Source organism: Triticum aestivum, chromosome 1D (genome assembly GCF_018294505.1).
Source record: "Triticum aestivum cultivar Chinese Spring chromosome 1D, IWGSC CS RefSeq v2.1, whole genome shotgun sequence".
NCBI lineage: Eukaryota > Viridiplantae > Streptophyta > Magnoliopsida > Poales > Poaceae > Triticum > Triticum aestivum.
This window is the reverse complement of record NC_057796.1, coordinates 51,306,466-51,323,309: the sequence shown is the minus strand read 5'-3', so window position 1 is coordinate 51,323,309 and position 16,844 is coordinate 51,306,466.

Here is a 16,844-nt window from a genome sequence, read left to right as displayed (position 1 = left end):
GAATATTTAAAATATTCTTATCTAAATTTTTGGCTTTTGCCGCTCAAACCGTTCCACATTCCAAGATATGATTAATCTATTCACCCACGATCTAACACGATCTCCACTTCACAGTACGTGGGTGACACATGTCGCTAGGATGAGAAGGGTCAGGGGCATGTTCGTCCATTTTCCTCGGACGAGCGGTTTTTCACCTCGGCTATAAATACCCCTCACCCTCCTCAGACCTCATTTACCCCGCTCAACCTCACTCCCCTCGCTCGAGCTTTCTGACCTAGCACCGCCGCTACTTCCATCGTCGCCGGTGAGGAAGAGCTTCACTTCCTCAACTTTCATCACCGTCGTCCTCGCGACGGCCATGGAAATCTTCACTACGCCTCCGTCGTAGCTGTCTTCCACCGCCAAGTTAGGGCGTGGAAGATCTGAACGGACGAACTTCTCAACTTCTACTCCCAGTTCGTCGTGTTCTTCGTCAAGGGTAAATAAAATTTATTTTTACTGCCCTTGTTGATTCTGATGATTTCCACAAAATCTTCAAAGGTGTTTATTCTTCAACTTCGACACTCTTAAACACCACAGTTGCATCTATTCTTGATTTGTTTCTCTAAGCAACGTTTTTGTTCAAGATTCCTCAATTGTGTGGATTTTCAATCTATACAACTCTGGAACCTAAGTCAAAGACCGCTTAGTGAAGTTCCTCAAGACATCCCTGGTCAAATTCCTCGAACTTGTTCTTTTGAACAAACTTCTGAGAATGCATATGACCTCTCCAAATTCTTCGCACCTATACTCTGTTCATAGGTACACATGTCCGCTGCTGAATCTCTAGGTTCTCATCAACTTAAATCATTTCCAGCTGCTACCTCTTGAGCATGCGTTGGTTTTCCCTTGAAGAGGAAAGGGTGATGCAGCAAAGTAGCGTAAGTATTTCCCTCAGTTTTGAGAACCAAGGTATCAATCCAGTAGGAGACAACGCACAAGTCACCTAGTACCTGCACAAACAATCAAGAACCTTGCAACCAACGCGATAAAGGGGTTGTCAATCCCTTCACGGTCACTCACATAAGTGAGATCTAATAGAGATAGTAAATAAAATATTTTTGGTATTTTTGTTGTATAGATTGGAAAGTAAAGATTGCAAAATAGTAAACGAGATGCGATGTAAATAAAAGAGATGCAATATAATAGGAAAGAGACCCGGGGGCCATAGGTTTCACTAGTGGCTTCTCTCAAGATAGCATGTATTATGGTGGGTGAACAAATTACTGCCGAGCAATTGATAGAAAAGCGCATAGTTATGAAGATATCTAAGGCAATGATCATGAATATAGGCATCATGTCCGTGTCAAGTAGACCGAAACGATTCTGCATCTACTACTATTACTCCACACATCGACCGCTATCCAGCATGTATCTAGAGTATTAAGTTCATAAGAACGGAGTAACGCATTAAGCAAGATGACATGATGTAGAGGGATAAACTCAAGCAATATGATATAAACCCCATCTTTTTATCCTCGATGGCAACAATACAATACGTGCCTTGCTGCCCCTACTGTCACTGGGAAAGGACACCGCAAGATTGAACCCAAAGCTAAGCACTTCTCCCATTGCAAGAAAGATCAATCTAGTAGGCCAAACTAAACCGATAATTCGAAGAGACTTGCAAAGATATCAAATCATGCATATAAGAATTCAGACAAGAACCGAATAATATTCATAGATAATCTTGTTCATAAATCCACAATTCATTGGATCTCGGCAAACACACCGCAAAAGAGTATTACATCGAATAGATCTCCAAGAACATCGAGGAGAACTTTGTATTGAGAATCAAAGAGAGAGAAGAAGCCATCTAGCTAATAACTATGGACCCGAAGGTCTGTGGTAAACTACTCACGCTTCATCGGAGAGGCAATGGTGTTGATATAGAAGCCCTCCGTGATCGATTCCCCCTCCGGCACATCGCCGAAAAAGGCCCCAAGATGGGATATCATGGGTACAGAAGGTTGCGGCGGTGGAAAGTGGTTTCGTGGCTCCCTCTGATGTTTCTAGGGTATAAGAGTATATATAGCTGAAAGAAGTACGTCGGTGGAGCTAAGAGGGGCCCACGAGGGTGGGGACATGCCTACCCCCTGGGCGCGCCCTCCTGCCTCGTGGCCTCCTCGTGGAGTTCCAGACTTCGACTCCAAGTCTTCTGGATTGCTTTCGGTCCAAGAAAGATCATCGCGAAGGTTTCATTCTGTTTGGACTCCGTTTGGTATTCCTTTTTTGCAAAACTCTAAAATAGGCAAAAAGAAACAGAAACTGGCACTGGGCCTCCGGTTAATAGGTTAGTCCCAAAAATAATATAAAAGAGCATATTAAAGCCCATTAAACATCCAAAACAGATAATATAATAGCATGGAACAATCAAAAATTATAAATACATTGGAGACGTATCAAGCATCCCCAAGCTTAATTCCTGCTCGTCCTCGAGTAGGTAAATGATAAAAACAGAATTTTTGATGTGGAATGCTACCTAACATAAGTATCAATGTAATTTTCTTTATTGTGGCATGGATGTTCAGATCCGAAAGATTCAAGACAAAAGTTTATTATTGACATAAAAATAATAATACTTCAAGCATACTAACAAAGTAATCATGTTTTCTCAAAATAACATGGCCAAAGAAAGTTCATCCCTACAAAATCATATAGTTTGGCTATGCTCCATCTTCGTCACACAAAATATTCAAATCATGCACAACCTCGGTTTCAGCCAAGCAATTCTTTCATACTTTAGTATTCTCAAACTTTTTCAACTTTCACGCAATACATGAGCGTGAGCCAAGGACATAGCACTATAGGTGGAGTAGACTGGTGGTTGTGGAGAAGACAAAAAGGAGAAAGATGGTCTCACATCAACTAGGCGTATTAATGGGCTATGGAGATGCCCATCAATAGATATCAATGTGAGTGAGTAGGGATTGCCATGCAACGGATGCACTAGAGCTATAAATGTATGAAAGCTCAACAAAAGAAACTATGTGGGTGTGCATCCAACTTGCTTGCTCACGAAGACCTAGGGCATTTTGAGGAAGCCCATCATTGGAATATACAAGCCAAGTTCATAACGAAAATTCCCACTAGTATATGAAAGTGACAAAATAAGAGACTCTCTATCATGAAGATCATGGTGCTACTTTGAAGCACAAGTGTGGAAAAGGATAGTAGCATTGTCCCTTCTCTCTTTTTCTCTCTCTTTTTTTGTTTGGCTTCTTTGGCCTCTCTCTCTTTTTTTATTTCCTCACACAGGACAATGCTCTAATAATGATGATCATCACACTTCTATTTATTTACAACTCAAGGATTACCAATCGATACTTAGAACAAGATATGACTCTATATGAATGCCTCCGGCGGTGCACTGGGATGTGCAATGAATCAAGAGTTACATGTATGAAAAAAATTATGAATGGTGGCTTTGCCACAAATACGATGTCAACTACATGATCATGCAAGGCAATATGACAATGATGGAGCGTGTCATAATAAACGGAACAGTGGAAAGTTGCATGGCAATATATCTCGGAATGGCTATGCAAATGCCATAATAGGTAGGTATAGTGGCTGTTTTGAGGAAGGTAAATGGTGGGTTTATGGTACCGGCGAAAGTTGCGCGGTACTAGAGAGGCTAGCAACAATGGAGGGTGAGAGTGCGTATAAGCCATGGACTCAACATTAGTCATAAAGAACTCACATACTTATTGCAAAAATCTACAAGTCATCAAAACAAAGTAATACACGCATGCTTGTAGGGGAAGGGTTGGTAGGAGTTAACCATCGCGCGATCCCGACCTCCACACATAATGAAGACAATCAAAGAAACACCTCATGCTTATTATTACACAACGGTTACCATACGTGCATGCTACGGGACTTGCAAACCTCAACACAAGTATTTCTCAAATTCACAATTATTCTATTAGCATGACTCTAACATCACCATCCTCATGTCTCAAAACAATCATCAAGCATCAAACTTCTCATAGTATTCAACGCACTTTATATGAAAGTTTTTATTATACCATCCTGGATGCCCATCATATTAGGACTAGTTTTCTAGCCAAAGAAAATTACCATGCTGTTCTAAAAGACTGTCAAAATAATATAAGTGAAGCATGAGAGATCAATAATTTCTATAAAATAAAACCACCATGGTGCTCTAAAAAGATATAAGTGAAGCACTAGAGCAAAATTATCTAGCTCAAAAGATATAAGTGAAGCACATAGAGTATTCTAATAAATTCCGATTCATGCGTGTCTCTCCCAAAAGGTGTGTACAGCAAGGATGATTGTGGTAAACTAAAAAGCAAAGACTCAAATCATACAAGACGCTCCAAGCAAAACACATATCATGTGGTGAATAAAAATATAGCCTCAAGTAAAGTTACCGATAGACGAAGACGAAAGAGGGGATGCCTTCCGGAGCATCCCCAAGCTTAGGCTTTTGGTTGTCCTTGTATTTTACCTTGGGTGCCTTGGGCATCCCCAACCTTAGGCCCTTGTCACCCCTTATTCCAAAATCCATCAAATCTTTACCCAAAAACTTGAAAACTTCACAACACAAAACTTCAACAAAAAATCTCATGAGCTCCGTTAGTATAAGAAAATAAACCACCACTTTAAGGTACTGTAATTAACTCAGCCTTTAGTTATATTGGTGTTAAACCTACTGTATTCCAACTTCTCTATGGTTCATACCCCCTGATACTACCCATAGATTCATCAAAATAAGCAAACAACACACAAAATACAGAATCTGTCAAAAACAGAACAGTCTGTAGCAATCTGTAACTTTCAAATACTTCTGTAACTCCAAAAATTCTGAAATAAAAGGCTGCTGCTAACCGTGGCTCGAGGCCAAGTCCCCACAAGAAGCAGGTTGCCTTCCAAGTGCCGTCTAGTGAAGACAAAGCTGATGATGAAGAATTGGCTGAAATCATCAGAGACAGACAACAAAGGGCCGCTAGAGCCATAGGCAGTAATGTGCCTCTTCTACTGGATCCCAAGTTGATCCTTGTAAGTGCATCTAGTGCCCCTTAGTGATTTTGGTGTATTGAAGACTTATAGGTTAAGGGACTAATGTGTTTGTGAGTGTACACAGGTCTATAAGTCTATGAGGAGTTTGATACTTACAGAGAAAGTCGACCCCTAAAAATGAATGTCTTCAACTGAATACTTCGGCTTTTTGAAGACTTTGAAAATGAAGAAATTGGTGTGACCGTGAAGACTTAATATTCATGCGAGGAATATGAAGCGTGAAGACTTTTGTTTTCGTAGTTTCGTTTTTCTCTTTCTTGAGTCATAGGAAACACCGTACTATTAAAGGGGGTCGAGGAAAAACTAAGGAAAAGTTTCCAAGTGATGCTCATCTCAAAATCCTACACCTACCAATCCTTTCGAGTGAAGCCATTGGAAATCGCATGCAGTTCAGTCAACTTCTTTAGTGACAGAGACGAAGATCTTCTGGTCGCTGAGGAATTTGTTCTGACTGAGGAGTTAGGAATTCGCCAGTGCGGATTGCCTACAAGTGAGGAACATGACAGCCCTGAGGAATTTGATAGTCAAATTTCTGACCGTTGCTGTGCTATGCACCAGCTGTCCCAAAATATCTATCCACCTAACGGTCATATCATTGAAGGGCATTTATGTCTTATCATGTCGGGCTGCTCCCTCGGCTATAAATAGCCACCCCCTACAACCACTAGCTGGTTGGCTGCTCTGAGAGAAACTGACACTTGTCATTGAGAGCATCCCATCCTCCGAGGACTTTGAGCGAAAATCATCAACTGAGGAAAACCCAAACCCAAACACCTACAAACCCAAAGTGATTGAGCATCACTGAAGAGATTGTTCCTGTGTGGATCAGACGCTTGTTACCTTTGAAGACTGTTCATCTTCCAGACGGTTAGGCGTCCTGGTCTAGAGCATCCAAGAGGAAATTGTGGATCCCCGAGTGACCGAGTTTGTGAAGGTTTGGAAGTCACTTGAAGACTTACCACGAGTGATTGGGCGAGGTCTGTGTGACCTTAGCTCAAGGAGAATACGGTGAGGACTGTGTGTCCGGGACTGTGTGTCCTCAGGTTTAAATACATAGCCGCTCCAACCAGACGTACAACTGTCACAGCAGTTGGAACTGGTGTACCAAATCATTGTCTTCACCGAGCTACTGGTTCTATTTCCTCAACCCTTCCATTTCTTCAGTTACTTACTGTTGTACTTGATCGTTACTGTTTGAAGACTTTAACTGAAGACTTTCTATATTTCCTCAATCCTATTTCTTCAGTCAGTTTGTCTTCAGCGTGCTTATCCTGTGTTTACGCTACTTGTACTCTGTGCTTGTTTTCATTCATCATGATGACTCTGATTCTGTTCTGTTATGCTTGCATCTGAGTACTTATTCCGCTGCTAGTCGTTCATGACTTAGGAATTTCCTCACCCCGAAATTCCTCAGTGACGAATTTGTAAAAATCGCCTATTCACCCCCCCTCTAGTCGATATAACGCACTTTCAATTGGTATCAGAGCAAGGTACTCCCTTGTTCTGTGTGATTTTGGTTTAACCACCTGGAGTTTTAGTTATGTCGACTGCAGGTATGATCAAGGTCTCTGCTGGGTGTCCTACCTTCGATGGGACGGACTACCCCTACTAGAAGAATAAGATGTAGATGCATCTTGAGGCAATTGACAACGATATCTGGTATGTTGTGGAGAATGGTGTTCCCACTGTCTCACCCTCCTTGAACGCTGCTGATGTGAAGAGATTCAAGCAACTCGACTCTCAAGCGAAGAACATCATATGTGGCCATATGAGCAAAGGGCAGTATGGCAGAGTGAGTGCTTTGGAAACAACTAAGCTTATCTGGGATAGGTTGTCCAAGGCCAACGAAGGAGTCTCAACACAGCGTGACTCTCGAGTTGACGTTCTTCGCAATCTCTTCAACCGCTTCAAAAGACTCGACAATGAAAATGTTCAGCAAACCTTCGATCGCCTCACCGACATCTCAAATGAGCTTCAAGCACTTGGTGCCACTGACATCACCGACCATGAGGTGGTGAAGAAATTGCTGGGATCGCTTGATTCCTCATTCGACACTCTTGCACTGATGATTCAAGAGCGTGGAGACTACAAGTCACATGATCCCGCTGATATCCTCGAGAGGCTAAACACTCATGAGTTCCAACTTGCTGAGAAGAGAGATCTCTATGGTCCGAGCTATGGCAGATCACGCGCTCTGAAGGCCAAGGCAGTATCTGAATCTGAAGGTGAGGATTCTGGTAGAAGCCTAGGTGATCCTGAAGAACTGAGCCATGAGCTAGCAATGCTCGTGAGGAAATTCCAGAAGTTCTCAAGGCGTGGTCGCTTTGGTAAATCATCAAGAAGTGATGACGTTATATCAGATTCCTCTTCCCATGACTACAAGAAGAGAACTTGCCACAAATGCAAGAAACCTGGTCACTACATTCAAGATTGTCCTTTGTGGGAAAAGGAATCAAAGAAGAAGAAATACAAGGATTACATTTCTGATGAATCCAAGAAGAAGAAGAAATCTTCAAAGTCCTCATCATCAAAATCCTCGAAGTCCTCATCTCACAAGAAGAGCAGCTCCAAAAAGGCTCGGGCATTCATTGGAAAGGAAATGGACTCCGAAGCTGAATCTGAGGAAGAGGAGGCATCTAAGGAGTCAGAATCTGGTGTGGCGAGCCTAGCCCTCGCTACTGCGTTCATCAGCAAGTCCATCTTCAACTCTAAGGAAAATGGCTTCCCCAACACTGTTGACGACGGCGATGATGACTACGCTCCCACCTATTGCTTCATGGCAAAGGGTGCCAAGGTACTCAAATATCCCTCCTCTGAATCAATTGAGGATGAATGTGATGAAAACCTCAAGCCTAGCTACTCTAAACTTGCTAAGATTGCTCTGAAACTACAAAAGGCTTTGGAAAAGGTTCAAAATATGCTAGACAAAAGCGATGACCTGTTGGGTGAAGAAATGGATCGCACTCAAACCTTGACTGATAATCTTCAGAGACTTCAGTCCATGTTTGATAACCTTCAAAGTCATCACACTCTCTTATCTGATCATGAGAAGCTTTCTTACGAACTTCTTCAAAGAAAGCAAGATCTTGCGAAGCTAAGTGAGAGTTATGAAGATCTTCTGAAGGAGCATGTTTCATTACTTGCTCAGCAGATTAGTGCTGCTCAGGAAGAATTCATTCCACCATGTTTGAAATGCATTGAACATGAATTTGCTAATTCTTCACCTGAATGTTCAAATGCTTCTATTGCTGCAAATTCTTCAATTATCTCTGCTATCACTAATTCCTCATCTGAGGATGCTGCTAGTATCACTGACAATGTAGGGATGAAGGAATTGTATATGACAGGCATGTACAAAAGCCTCAAAGGGCATCAGGCTCTTTGTGATGTGCTTAGAAAGCAGATCCTCAACAGGAACCCTAGGAAAGAGGGTATTGCCTTTGAAAGGAAACTCAATGCTGATGGGACCTACTGGAAACCCGAGCAGTACCCCAAAACCTCATGGGTTGCTGCAAAGGGACCTCCCGTAGATCCATCCACTTTATCTGGCTTCACATGTGAATCTTCATATTCTTCTGATGAGTCATTTGACTCCAACTATAAACTGTTCAAAAGTCAGAATGGTGAAGTATTTGTTAGATATGTTGGCACTAACTGCAGGAACGGTCCCCCTATGAAGAAAATATGGGTTCCCAAAAGGTGCCTTGAAAGTCTTCAGGTGAATGTCATTATGACACCACCTGTGAAGAATAGGAACCCCAGATCAAATTCTTCATATGAACCAAAGTCTTCATATGGATCAAATTCCTCAAATGGATCGAAGTCCTCATATGAGCATCATCGTGCTAACACTTCTGTTTCTCAAGGAAAGCCTAAGGGCAATGAATATGTGCATTATTCTTCAAACCATTATGTTCATAAGTCCTCGAAGAATTTCTCTGCTTATTCATATGCTTACCCTAACTCCTCTTATGTGAAACGAACTGGACTGGCTTCTATGCCACCTTTCTCTTATGGAGCTCGCAGAATGATGAACTCTTTGCCACCCCTCCAAATGTGGGTGGTGAAGAAAAAGAACTAATCTCTTATGCAGGGTCAGGTCTCCAGACGAACTCAAACGTCTGAAGAATTTGCTGGAGACCTGAATATGCTTGAATGGATGCAAGCTAATCATGAAGAAATGAATTTTCATTTCTCACGTCCTCATACTGCTATATCTGTTCTATTCCTTGATGAAACTAATCTGATAAATTTGATGTCATATTCTTCACTGATGAAGTATATGAGTTCGTAAGCTGCACCAATTCATCTGCAGGATGATCAACCCAAAGCTACTGAGTGGGTCCTCGATAGTGGATGTACAAATCACATGACTGGTGACAGGAACTTATTGATGGACACTGCCTTATCTCCATCGCATCTGAAGCATATCACCTACGCTGACAAAGGCAAAAGCAAGGTATTGGGTCTAGGTAAGGTTGCAATCTCAAAGGATCGACACATGGACAAAGTCATACTTGTCGAGTCCTTAGGATTCAACCTCATGTCTGTCTCAATGCTTTGCGATCTTGATATGGTTGTTGTCTTTGGCAAGTATCATTGTGTTTTGATCATGGAAGCTGACCATTCCAAAGTCTTCGAAGGCTTTAGGAGAGGAGATCTGTATATTGTTGATTTCTCTACAGGACCACAACCCGCTACATGTCTACTTGCAAAAGCTTCAGAACACTGGCTATGGCATCGACGACTTGGTCATGCTGGCATGAGGAACTTGCACACGGTCGTGAAGAAGAAGCATGTCATTGGCATTGAGGATGTCAAATTCCTCAAGGATCACCTGTGCGGAGCTTGTGAAGCTGGAAAAATGACCAAGGCCAAGCATCCCTCAAAGACTATCATGACTACCACTAGTCCATTTGAATTGCTTCATATGGATCTCTTCGGCCCTACCCATTATGCCACATTCACTAATGCTGCATCCTTATATGGCTTTGTTATTGTTGATGACTATTCTCGTTACACATGAGTGCATATCATCACTTACAAAACTGAAGTGCAGGAAGTCTTCAAATGATTTTCCTCGAGGGCTTCAACCAACTTTAGTGTGAAGATCAAGCACATTCGGAGTGACAATGGGACCGAGTTAAGAATACTGGTCTTGACGACTATCTTGACGAACTTGGTATCACTCACGAGTTATCTGCTCCTTATACTCCTCGGCAGAATGGCGTCGTGGAGCGCAAGAACAGGACTCTTGTTGAGATGGCTCACACTATGCTTGATGAATACAAGACACCTCTTCGTTTCTGGCCTGAGGCAATTGATACTGCGTGCCACATCATCAACAAGGTATATCTTCACAAATTCTTCAAAAAGACCTCATATGAACTCCTCACTGACAAGAAACCCAATGTGAGTTATTTCAAAGTCTTCGGTGCTAAATGTTGGATTAGAGATCCTCATCACAATTCTAAATTTGCACCGAAAGCACATGAAGGTTTTATGCTTGGTTACAGAAAGGACTCGCACACCTACAGAGTCTTCAACACCGTTCATCACAAGATTGTTGAAACTATAGATGTGCGGTTCGATGAAACTAACGGCTCTCAAAGAGAGCACCTACCTCCTGTGCTAGATGAAAAGTCACCTGAGGAATCCATCAAGTTCAAGGCCACTAAGGATGTCATTCCTACCGAAGAATCTGCTAAAGAAGTCATTCCAGAACATGAAGAACATTATGCTGGTGCACCTGAAGAAAATGGCTCTGAAGAAAATGTTGAGCCTTTTTCTCGTCGTCAACCCGCTCATCCTCGCGTCGCAAATGAAGTGCAGATTGAGAAAATCATTAGCGACAACAACGCACCAGGTCCTCTCACACGCTCAAAAGCTTCACATTTTCTAACTTTTGTGGGCATTTTGCTTTCATCTCTATCACAGATCCCACTAAGGTAGATGAGGCATTTCTAGAGCCTGAGTGGATTCAAGCTATGCAAGAGGAATTACATCAGTTCGAGCTCAACAATGTCTGGGAACTTGTCAAGCGACCAGACCCTCGCAAGCACAATATCATCGGCACCAAATGGATCTACCGCAACAAGCAAGATGAAAATGGCCTTCTGGTGAGGAATAAGGCACGACTTGTAGCTCATGGCTACACACAGGTTGAAGGAATTGATTTCGATGAAACTTTTGCACCTGTTGCTAGACTTGAGGCTATTCGCATATTGCTTGCTTATGCTAACCATCATAATATCATCTTATATCAAATGGATGTGAAAAGTGCATTCCTCAATGGTAAGCTTGAAGAAGAAGTATATGTTGCTCAACCCCCAGGTTTCGAAGATCCAAAGCATCCTGACAAAGTCTTCAGACTCAATAAGGCCCTCTATGGCCTCAAGCAGGCCCCTCGGGCGTGGTATGATACTTTGAAGGAATTCCTCATGAAGAAAGGCTTCAAACCCGGTTTACTTGAACCAGCTCTTCTCACCAAAACCTATGACGATGAATTATTCGTGTGCCAAATATATGTTGATGATATTATCTTTGGATGTACTGACCAACGTTACAATGACGACTTTGCTTATATGATGAGTGAGGAATATCAAATGTCTATGATGGGAGAATTGAAATTCCTCTTAGGTCTTCAAACTCGTCAACATCGCAAATATCTTAGGAGAAATACCTCAAGGATGTGTTGAAGAAATTCGGCATGCAAGATTGCAAAGGTGTCAAAATCCCTATGCCCACAAATGGCCATCTATGCACTGATGAAAATGGTATTGACTTCGATCAAAAGGTATACCGCTCCATGATTGGCTCTTTATTGTATTTATGTGCATCTAGGCCCGATATTATGCTTAGTGTTTGCATGTGTGCCCGTTTTCAAGCTACACCGAAGGAATCACACCATAAGGTTGTGAAGCATATTCTTCAATATCTAGCCCACACTCCAACACTAGGATTATGGTACCCCAAGGGCTCGTCATTTGATCTCATTGGATATTCTGACTCTGGCTATGCTGGTGATCGTGTGGACCACAAGTCAACATCAGGCACATGCCATTTCCTCGGGCATTCCTTGGTATGTTGGTCCTCGAAGAAACAGAACTATGTATCACTCTCTACTGCTGAAGCTGAGTACATTGCTACTGGTTTGTGTTGTGCTCAATTGCTATGGATGAAGCAAACCCTCAAGGACTACGGCATCAACGTGAAGAATGTGCCTCTACTGTGACAATGAGAGCGCCATCACGATTTCTCATAACCCAGTTGACCACTCGAAGACAAAGCACATTCAGATTCGTCATCATTTTCTTCGTGATCATGTGTTGAAGGGCGACATCTCTATCGAGCACGTGAAGACTGAAGAACAGCTAGCCGATATCTTCACAAAGCCCTTGGATGAGAAGAGATTTAGCAAGTTGCGGTGTGAGCTAAATATCTTAGAATCTTCGGATGTCCTTTGAAAAGGACACACATCCTAAAACTTATGCAAAATTGATGACTTAGATGTGCAACACGCGAAGTAACTATTGGTGTCAAAACTGGCAGATCTCGGGTAGGGGGTCCCGAACTCTGCGCCTATGGATCGATAGTAACAGGAGGCAGGGGACACGATGTTTACCCAGGTTCGGACCCTCTTAATGGAGGTAATACCCTACTTCCTGCTTGATTGACTATGATGAATATAGGGGTTACAAGAGTTGATCTACCTCGGGATCGTAATGACTAAACTCTAGATGTCTAGCCTGTATGATTGTGATTGCCTCTATGGACTAAACCCTCCGGTCTATATAGACACCGAAGGGGGCTAGGGTTGTACAAGGTCGGTTTACAGAGGAAGGAAACTACACATTCGAACGCCAAGCTTGCCATCCACGCAAAGGAGAGTCCCATCCGGATACGGAAGAAAGCCTTCCGTCTTGTATCTTCACGGCCTATTAGTCCGGCCCATGTCACATAAGCTGGCTCCTCGAGGACCCCGTAGTCCAGGACTCCCTCAGTAGCCCCTGAACCGGGCTTCAATGACGATGTATCCGGTGCGCAAAGTGTCTTCGGTATTGCAAGGCGGGTTCCTTCTTCGAATACTTCAAACCAGTCTTTCTGCATATAAGAACTGTATCTGGCCCTGTTTAATAGTTACAACTCCAAGCTGAAAGGCAACAACACTTTAAAATAGGTCACGTCCACAGGCAACCTTTTTTTCGGTGAGACATTATGTTCTGGCCTGTTTATTATTTTGAACCGTTTTACAGCCCCGCTTCGTATTTTGAGGCACGGTCATTGACACATCTTGTCAAAGCAAAGATCATGTCCCCTTATCACGGGATTCTCATTAATACGGGTTTGGGTTATCCAACCGTGTTGTTCGCATGACCCCTTTGGTATAGGCGAGGTTTAAGGCTTATGAGGGGGCCCTTGATATTCACTGCCTTTATAAGAGGATAAGGACCCGTCTTTTTACCCCACGTCTTCTTCCTCCTCAGCCCCTCCTCGAGCTCCATCGCCCAAGTCCCAAGCTTTTCTCCCCCCCCCCCCGCAATTCCTTCGACCATGGCTAGCTCTCAAGGAGCTGCGGGAGGCGCGGTATTTAACCGCAGAAATCAGACATAGGCTTCCCGATCCGGGGCAAATCATCCCCACTCGAGGGCCTGACGAGAGGGTGGTGTTCATCCCCCACTTCCTCCGCGGACTCGGATTTGCCCTCCATCCCTTTCTGAGGGGCCTCATGTTCTAGTACGGGTTGGATTTCCATGATCTGGTCCCGAATTCATTCCTTCACATCTCGGCATTCATCGTCGTGTGTGAGGCCTTCCTCCGCGTTCCCCCACACTTCGGCTTATGGCTCAATATTTTCAATGTGAAGCCGAAGGTGGTCGACGGGCAACATGCGGACTGTGGTGGCGCCATGGTGAGCAAACTCCCCAAAGTCAACTGGCCAAAGGGGGTCTTTGTGGACACCATCAAGATATGGCAACAGGAATGGTTCTATATCACAGAACCCCGCGGCCCTAAGTGGGCAGCCGCCCCAGCCTTCCGATCTGGACCCCCGCTGAGGCTTACATCCTGGACTGACAAGAGTCTGGACTGGGGGTCGGTCAATGAGGTCCTGCTGCTGCAGAAACGCGTCCAAGCCATGATAGCAAAGGACATTACCCTTGCTGATGTGATCCAAGTGATGCTAATTCGCCGAGCACTTCCATGCAAGTGGCGGTCCCTTAAGATGTGGGAGTTCAATCCGGAAGGGCCGCGGACCCTGCAATGGTTCTTGGGCACAACGCATAAGGGGATCTAGAAGCTGCTTTTTAAGAAGCAGAAGTCATGGCCAAAGTCATCGGATGACATCAGCCTCGACTGCAACCATTCGGCCTCTGAGGTAAAAAATCTCTGAACGTTAATTGTTTCGTCCATACAAAGGAGAAGTATTAAGTAGCCTATCCCCAAACAGGTCTGGATCAAGAAGGCGGAGAAGATCCGGTGTCCGGCTCTGCTCCCCGAAAACCCAGCCGATCCACTACTAATGAGGATGCTAGTCCCGGCGCCATACCAGGCGCCGGTAAAGAAGGGCAAGAAGAAGAAGAGAGGGAGGGCGCTTCGGACGAAGTGTCCGGAGAAGCTGATGCCCAGTCCTCCCAGGAGGGCGACGACGATGACGATGAGGAAGAGGAAGAGGAAGAGCTTCCCCACAAGCGCAAGAAGAGGGCGGCCTACGAGGACCTGGAGGCCGAAGCGTCTAAAAGGGACAAGATTGCCCTCTCCGACGACTCGGAGTTAGACGCAGAAGCCATCCCGAAGCACCATCGCCGTGCCAAGCCCCGTCCCGACTCGTAAGTAGTCCGGGATTTTTCACATGCATACAATATCTATGAATTGTAATGATAACTCTGAGTTCTGTTTTTTAGCCCGGCCCACGATTTCCCCCAGCCATCCTCATCCTCGGGGGATCTGCCATCGGAGATGATGGAGAGTGAGTCGCCTCCACTAGCCTCCCCGCCGCATAAGGCGGGTGATGCTGAGGTGTCATCTCGTAGGCCCTCCCCAGGACTTGAAGAGGCACGGGGGGGGCGACTTAATGGTGCCAGAGGGCAATACCTTGGCTGCCAAGGGAGTGGGGGGTACGGCCCCCTCGGAGACCGGCGACGGGAGCCCCGAGCAAACCGTCCCTAGCCGCATACAAATCCGGAGACCCACGCGGCTCCAGGGGCTAGTGAATGATCCCCTGCAGAAGGGAGCGGAGCGGCGAACTCTGTTAATCTGGAGGCGCCGAATACCGCGACAGACGCACCGCAAAGTGCATCCGTTCTGGATGAGCACCGCATCCTGATGGATACGGTGGCTGAGAAGATTTAGTCCGCCAAGAGCGGGCTGGATGATGCCTTTACCAGCTGCTAGCAGGCTTCGAGGTACATAATGTAATGTTTTTGATCATTTTTATTGAAAATATGCCTGTACATAGATAGTAGCCCCTGTGACTCTATTCGGTTTTTTGAAAGAAAAGCGAACAGAGGATCAATAATCGGTTGTCAGGTGGTAACATACTATTGTATTTGGCTTAAAACATGCCTCTCTATTGTCGGCGACTGCACAATCTGTGGAAGTTTCCGAACTCAAACGGAAACTGAGGCAAGCGGATGAGGACCTACTCCTTGTGAACAAGCGGCTCGACCAGGCGCAAGGTATAAAATACATCTTACTTCATGCCTGTTTATATCAGTGCCCCGTGGAAGTTTTTAATAGCTGCGATGTGCGTGTTGGTACAGATAGTGCCGCCGCGATGGAAACCCTTAGGGGTGAGCTTGCCCAAGCCAAGGAGCAAGCTAGGGTAAGCAAGGCGCCCGCTGATAAAGCGGCGACAGACTTGACGGCCGAACAGGCCGTCCGGCACCGTTTTGAAGAACGGGTGACCGAGGTGGAGCAGAAGCTCAAGGACATCGCCCGCAAGTGCGAGTCCTTAGAAGAGGAAAATAAGGCGGAGGGGATCGAACTCGCCAAGGCCCTTCAAGATGCCAAGGAGGCGCGGTCCGAATCTCGTGCAGCGCGCGAGGAAATCCGTCAAGCCAGACAGATAGCGGCTGGTAAGCCCTTTCTTTTACAGGCTAAATTTGGGGATTAGAGGTATGCCTTACTTAATCGCATGTGGAGTTCTTCAGACGGATATGCGGATCTATCGAAGAGTGCTGCGGATGCCGCCCAATTCTTCTCGTCCTAGGAGGGGTACACGACGAAGCAGCACTTCTAGTCGCAGTTTACGAGGCAGGAGCGTCCCGCGCTGCTGAATGACCAGATGGCACAATGGGTGGAGCTACATAAGATGTCCAGCGCGGCCATGAGGGACGTCATAATCTGATTGTGGCCGGCCGAAGCCGTTCCGGACAGCTACTTCGGGCTAGTGTGGTATCTTGTCGATGCGCTGCCCCGAATCGACACCGTCAAGAGGTGGTACTGCATAGAAGGAGTGCGGATGGCCTTTGCCCGTGTCAAGATGCACTGGGCGAAGATGAAGGCCGAAAAGGTGGCAGTTGAGGGTCTGCCTGAAAGCAAGGACCACCACACACCGTAGCGCTATTTTGAGGACGTACTAAAAGGTGCCCGCCTTGTAGAAGGCCAGTGTTCCAAGGATGTAGTGTTCGAGTGAACGAGTTCAAACTGTCCTGGAATTTGTTTTATGAACTAAGGGTTTTTGTAATATATTCATGTTTTTGGGAATAATTTTATCCTCCTGTGTGGTCATTTTTATATCTGGGAGTTCCCAGTCGTCG